The sequence below is a fragment of the Athene noctua genome, chromosome 3, assembly GCF_965140245.1.
Source record: "Athene noctua chromosome 3, bAthNoc1.hap1.1, whole genome shotgun sequence".
Lineage (NCBI taxonomy): Eukaryota > Metazoa > Chordata > Aves > Strigiformes > Strigidae > Athene > Athene noctua.
Genome location: NC_134039.1, coordinates 7,184,352 through 7,192,048, shown reverse-complemented (window position 1 = coordinate 7,192,048; position 7,697 = coordinate 7,184,352).

Below are 7,697 nucleotides of genomic sequence, written 5' to 3'. Positions count from 1 at the left end.
TACATTGCTGGCCTTAAGCTGAAATCAAACTCTGGTCCCAGAAAAGCAAGTGCTCTAACCACTATTCTGCCTGTGAAAGGTGTGATAGCAGAAGTATTCCTTTTTATAAGTTGTAAGACTTAGCTGTGTTGTAACACAGACTTTTTTCACATGCTTGGTGCTTCTATTTTGTTGGTTTTTTTCTTCAATCAGTGCCTCTACCAATAAGTAGCCTTTGCCTAAAGGATTCATGATACAACATCTGTTATTCCTGGTTTTCACATCTATTCCCCAGGAGTAGGGCTAACAGCAGATTTTTAGCTGTCTTTGTAGAAAAACAATCTAGAGATGGGGTGACCTAAACTGTACTTTCTGTTTGATCTGTACCTGGCAGCCGTACAGAACAGTAGTGTACAGGCTGCAATTTATGGAGTAAAGCCATGTGAGAAATCCTGTTGGGGTCATGAGAAGCTATTTGAGATTAAGAGGAAAATGATTCAATAGGCATGAGGTTTTCTATTTGTATATGCAGCGCTGCATTCCTTGGAAGGATGACAGCATTTAATACCTTGAAAACGTTGGGTAAAATTTTATGTTGTGGCTTGTATTGAATAAATTGTTCTTGCCACTGAGAAATAGGAGCGAATGCCATTGTTTAGCTTTTTTAACCTGCTCATGGTGACCAGTATAAACTGCAGGTGCCCTTTACAGAATCTGGACTGAGGTTATTACAAGAAAAAAGATTACATTGTAGAGAGTCTCTGTTTGTCAAGGACATAGCTAACTGACCTTCAGCCTCTTCAGCTCTATGACCTGTATCCATTTGCTTACATGGTGGCTGATGACAAACAGGAGAAGAGTGCAGGTAGCTGAGAAACGGGTTTACAGACCTTGTCCTGACCCAGACTGCTTTTACCCTGTGGTATTTCCAGAAATTTCACTGTAAATAGACGTCACTGCCCGGAGAGGTAAGGATCACATCTGAGGTCTTCTGCTATAGTTCACTCTGGATAGCAGAATCTGTTAATGAAGCAAAACTGAAAGATGTTATTTTAGAATTTTTCCTGTTGTATGAGAAGTGAGTGAAGCCACAGAAAATTATTATGGAGAGGCAATATGATATAAAGGAGGAAATTATGACTAAGATTACATGTTCTAACCCAGTTCTGTTATTTCTGTGAGCTTAAAAGTTGATCAGTTTATTTGATCTGTACCTCATTTTTCCTCATTAGAGGAAAGTTTAGTTTCTCCTTCTGTAATATTTTCTGCATTAGTCTTGCATGCCACATTTACTCTCGTATCTTGCCTGTACTGTATCCAAAAATACGGTGCTGTTCCCTGGTATTCACACCAGGTCAGAAGTGTAAAGAGATGCCTACCCTCTTCTTGTATCTCTGCCTTGTGGAGGTATCAGGACAGACCATCAGTGCTGCATAAAAATAAATTTGTTACTTCATACTGTATGCTGGATGTGGTAGAATTCAGTAGCAAGCACAGAATTATGATCCCATGGGCCCACAGAATTAGAAAAATATATTATTATGCACAAGTACAAACAACCTTAATTCTGGTTGTGTAAGTTGAAGGGCTCGACTTCATGCTATGATAGTGTTTAAACACTAAGTTGCAATCTTAGCCCAACATTTAGAAGCAGGTGGAACAAAGCAAGCACGCAGCACTCGGAGACCAGCCACAGCAGTCCTCAGGGGTGAGTTGAGGACCCTGGTAAAACTGGTCACACTGGGGAGAAGGAAGGGGCTGATGCCAGCAGCAGGGTGGTATTCTGTGCCTGAAGGAGCCCTTAGCAGAGCAGAGTGTGTCCTGCTCGTGACTTAAACTATTTGCTCACAAAATTACTTTGGAAAGCTGAACTAAGCCCAGAAGGCAAAGCAGCCTGGTGCTTGCAGGGAACACGGTCAGCGGAGGGGCAGCCCCAGGTCCCTTGGAAACTATTTCCCCCCTTCTGCTCCCTGGCACAACAGGCCCCGGGCAGCTCCCACGGGTGGGCAGGATGGGGTGATACCCCTTGCTCCGTGAAGCCCTCCTGGCAAATGGGGCTGTGAATCCTCTGGGCTGGAACAGCAAATTGAACTGTGATGTTGAACGTGCTGAGCAAGTGCTCCCGGGGTGGGTTTTTGTATGAAGTGGGGGCTGTCGTACGATGGTGGTTTGCCAGGGTGCATGTCACAGGTTTGACGTGTCTAATGGGCTGAGCCCCAGAGGGGGTGTCTAGTGAAGGCAGTCTGACTGATAGTCTGATTATCTGGACAGAGACAGTTGCTGATGTGCTTGTTGCTCTTGAGATGAATTTATGAATGCTCAGAAGCGGAGCATTTAAATTCCTGGGAAAATTTTCATTCTGGTGCTGCAGTACTAAGCCCTTCCCCAGCTGGGTACTGGGTAAGCATGGGTGGCAAGCTCACAGCATCTGAAGTAGGCATATAAATTGCATCTTAATTCACATTTAGAATGTGATAACTGCTTCCTTTGCACACAATCCAGGCTGTCCTGGTGATTTTAGGCTATAGAGGAAGCCATAAGAAGCCTGGAAAACTCTTTATTGGATTATTTCTTGGAGGTTAGGCCAGATTACAGGAAAAGAAAGGTGACTTGTGGTTCTTTATTTCCATTTGCCCATCTGTCAGAATAACCTGCAGAGGCAGAAAAACAGTGTTCACCCTTCATAATAAAGGCTTCAAAAGAGAAAAGCCATTGAAAGTAGTCAACGTAAGATGTGAAGTCAGTCTGACAAGCTCTGCTTTGTTATATAATCTGTCCCATACAAAGTGTCATGCCTGAATCCACTGCTTAGGAGGGCCAAGCAAAAGTATCGCCCTGGAGGATGCTCTGTGTGACCGGAGTTGCCCACCCATCAGCTTGGACAGATATATCAACGTACCTGAAAAAGATGTTTGGTCTGTTGCCTGTGTCCCACTGGATAAGTATGAGGAAGGTAGCTGCTGCCTGTGGAGGAGGAGAGAACCTCTGCTGGTCTCCCGGGAGGCCGTGTCTGTCTTCAGGCCCGTGGGAAGGCCGGAAGGTGGATCCCCCACAGAGGTTCATACAGCAACAGGCATCATACCTGACATGGCTGTGGGTGAGAAATGGAGGGCAGCCACTAATCCTGTCTAAAGGTATTAATGGGCAAAGCGTAAGGAAAATAAACCGAGTGGAAGAACGCGGTGTAAAACAGCCCAGAGGAACTTCTTGTCAGTGAACAGTCAGCTCTTTTCTTGCTATATCTAATAATGCCTTTCAACCAGGAAAAACATTGACCAAGCGTCTCTAATGTGGCTGTGACAGCAGGAAGAGTGATGCTACAAGGGAAGTCAGGTGGAACAACAACGTGATTTACACAAGGCCGAAGGATTTGGCTGGGAAATAACTGACGTAATTTTGTAGACCATGAAATATTCACTATATATTTAGTAGAATATAGCATAACAGACTGAGCAGGCCAGAGAAAAAGACTCCAGAGCTGGCAAAAGATAGTATAAAGAGTGGGATGTCAAGAACACCTTGGCGAAGATGAGATAGCTTTAGCAAGCAAAGCTTCCTTTGGGCACTTTCACTGCACGTGAAGTATTTTTTTTCATTGGAAAATGAACTATGGACCTAAGTACCGGACGCATCGTTCTTGTCTCTGGCCAGTTTCTCTGCTTTCAGAACTTGACATGGAACGGTGGCTTCAACCAGCCCTTTGCAAGGCTGAGAAAAGGCAACGAAATTTTCTCTAGTGGGGATCATTATCAATGCCCATAGGGAAGAAAAAGTCACAGGACAAAATAAGGTTCTTGCGCCATGTTTGTAACACAGATGAATAAATATGAAGGAGCTAGTATCAAATATTCTTTGTAACATAGAAAAAAACCCAAAGCTAGCAGTGTTAAATCATAAAAGAACTCGGCAGGGACTAGCCCATAATGATGTGCTATATCTGCACTTCCCAGAAGAGCTGTGGTAGATACTGGCATGTTTCAGATGGCTGTTGCAGTTCACAACATCTTCGAAATCTTTGCTTCTGCCACTGGGAATGCAGCAAAAGATACCGTGATGGAAAAACCACAAACCTTGTGCAGTCCAGGGCCCAGGATGTGACGTTAGTTTTGATTGTCTTCCTCGTTTTTATTAAGTATTTAAGAGTCACCTTTTTTTATTTTTTTTAAGAGTCACTCCTTTATTTAGGAGTAACTTTTTGCTCTGCATTTTGCTGGTGTAAATTCCAAGTCTACTAAAGTTCACTTACTCCAAAATTACACAGATGTAACTGAGAGCAGAATTTGGCCTTGTGTGCCCTTCCAAGGGTGCTAAGTTTGAAGAGATACAGAGTAATACTGGTTAAATGACAACTGAAGGGGAATATGAAAACCATCTGTAAATATTTAAAGGATGCATAGATTAAAGAAGAGGCGGGTTTGTACTGCATGTTCCAAGAAGAGTTTCAACTTAATTTACAGATATAAAACTGAGCAAAAAAACCCATGTAAGAATTAGAGAAGCAATATTTCTAAAAACTTAGAAATCAGTCTCATAATGTACAAAAATTCATCTGACAATGGAGAGATATCCACTGTGTAATTTACAAAATGACAGGAAGATACAGTTATGCCTTTGTTTTATAAAGTACTCTTAAGCTGCCTGGGAGATGGCAAGACAGGGCTTCATGGCTGCCTTTCTGACTGCTCAGCTGAAATGGATTGGTTTCTTCTGCTGTTCCATCCTTGGGAAGCACACGCACGACCATCTGCATCCAGGCTGACGTGGTTTGTCCCCAGTTGACTTAATATATTGATCGAAGGAGCATATCGTGGAGAAAAACTCTCTGCTCCTTCAAGACATACTTTCTGTGAAAGACAAAACCTTTGGGGAAGAAACACATTAATTCAGGTTTGGATAAGAGGTATAGGGAGTCACAAGCTGCATGGCACTGCCAACTCTTTCCTAATGTGCACTGGTTCATTTACAGCAGCGCCAAAATACCGTCAGAGCATCTTTGAGATGTAGTGGTTTCAAAAGAGCTCAAGGCCCTTGGCCCCCATGCAGGAATGGACCCTACATATAAATTTAGGAGTGTCTTGAACTGGGAAGTTACCAGAGTTGAAGCTGGTTTGGTTGTCTCCCAAAAGTCTTATTTTAAGTGCTTTAAACTGAACCATAACAGCTCCTGCCCGGCATAAATTATAATCCTCCAAAATGCTCTGTACTCACTCATACAAGTCATTTATAGTGACTGTTTCAACTTCGCTCCAAAGAACGCTTTTAAATCCTGTCAGAAATAGCATCTCTCCACAAACAGGGGCCTGCTTCCTTCCGCCACTCCTCATGTGTGCAGCATCCACGTTATCACTCTTCTGCAAGCCTGTTTCCGCAGCGGAAATCCTACCAGTGCCTCCTTTTTTTGAGAAGTGAATCTTTCTTCGCTCACCAATAAAAGGTGGAAATTGCAGTGGGCCAGTGACAGGAGCTTGGCCTCAAGCTTGACCAGCTACACAAGAGGATGTGAGCGCTTCTGTTGAGTAGTTGTTTGGAAACCGCTGCCTGACCACCAGTTGTTATCTTGGATATGTTTTTAGCCATTTCGGGCAATTCTCCCTGCCCATGGAAGTGGTTCATTCTTTCAAGCAGTCCATAAATCATGGGCAAGTCTTGCAAGCTGATGTTACTACATGCAAAATGGTACACACCACTCTTGAATTGATAGCTACTCCTTCTCAGCTCTCTTTATGGAGCCTTCCTGTTGAGAAATATGAACTGCAGATAAAAATACATTGTTGGCATCTTTCTGAGGTTTGCTTGATTTCTAAACCTTCAAAATAATTCAGGGAAGTGCTGCCTAACCATGAGGGATATTGTGCTTTCTTTGGTGCAGATGAGTTCACTAGTGCCTGTTTCTGCTGTTTCAGTAGATGGAATTTGCTGTGCAGCTTGATCCACTGCTTCTTCTATTCCACCTTTAATAATGGATGTGCTTTGGAGTCCTCAAGGAAGGCAAAGTTTCCCCATAACACATTTCCTACTTGTGTTTCTGAATCACTTGGTAGCTGGCAGTTATGAGTCCCAACAGAGACGATGAGGTGCAGGCAAAGCTAAGCGATGAATGTAGCACTCAACATGAGCAGTGCAAAACCTAAACCTCTGGGTGTCCAGCCCAGGGCATGTGGCACACGAGTGACCACAGCAGTGCAGAAGGCAAAGCTTTATGGTCTGACTCCCACAGCCTGAATGGGAATTAGCTGCTTCACTCCAAAGTACTCAGCACTCGGCAAAGTCAAACTCTTTATGTTTCTAATTATCTAGTTCTTTTAAAACCCCTGTCACTGCATCGAACAATTTATTCTACTAAGTTAATGTAGAAACTGAAGGACTCAAGTGACTGAACAATGTAGGGTTGACAGTCACACAGAAGACAGGCAGCAGACTTTAAGGGTTTGTTGTTCTTAGCTCTGAAGCTACATACTGTGGGCTAGATAATGATAGGATAAATTACGAAGTGACGAAATGTAGTTGACTAGGAAAACTTTACTGATTGGGTTCATTATCAGGCTATAGAAAAGTTAAAATGATTTTAAAACACCTGGGCATTAAAAATCACCTGGATGGTGGACAGGATATTCTGTCACATAATGGTGGGATCAACCTTCCTCCGTGTGAAACAGAGGCCGCTCCTCGTTCCCATAGCTTTCTCTCCAGCCTTAGGTTCACATCAGCCCCACCACAGGCACCCTGAGCGGGAAGGAAGCTTGCTTGTTGATTTTGTGTTTGTTGGTTGGTTGTTTTTAATGTCCACTCGCTATTTGCAGGACAAATAGTTCTGTGAGATTGAAGTCCATTACATACTCCAGGACATCTAATTCCTAACTCAGAGGCTACTGGAATTAGTGAAAATGAAAATCCAGTGGCTTGAGAGCACTGGAGATCTCCAGATCAAATTCTAGAGTTGATCACTTTATTATTAAATGGATTTCTGTCTGGCCAGACACAACCTTGGCCCTTTCTGCCTCTACAGCAATCATGGATGTTCAGACCATTGTGGTCTGCGGTGGGATAAGTAACATGCCCAAACTCTGATAAGGCCTCAGAAGAACATACCAGCACCCACAGGTCAATTGAAGCTAATTACTTAAAATTGAAATCCCATACCAGAGAAAAGACAAGGGTCTTTCAGCCAGACCAACGTACGTGAGCAGCCACACTCTCTCCACCTGAAACCAGCAGGATTTAAACTGGAATGGCTCCGTATTGTGCCATGACTGTTACCTCTGAGCTACCAGATTGACTACAGTCCGGTCCATTAGGCTGTCTTAATTCTCACATACGTAAAATACTATCTAGGGGGATTTAACAGGCTTTTCCCCCTCAAAAAACCAGAAAAAAACATAATAAAGACAAGAAAATTCTCTGCTGATCAACTGAATAATAATGCATGTAAATATAAAATACTATGTTCAAGAGGATGGCTCAAACCAACACTAAGAGAAGGCTTTCGAGTAACTTTCACTTCGTGTGATGGAGGTGAGTGATGAAGCCAGAGATGAATCTTTGCAGACATTTTCTATAAACTCTCTGCCCATCTGTTTAGACTCCTTTGCTCTGTAAAGAGCACCATCAAGGCTGTTTACACTGAAACTACAGAATTTGAAAAGCTAAAGCCCAAAACCTTCATAAGATGAATCTTTGCTGGATTCTGTTACACTGTCTGACTTTACAGTCAGTCTCCT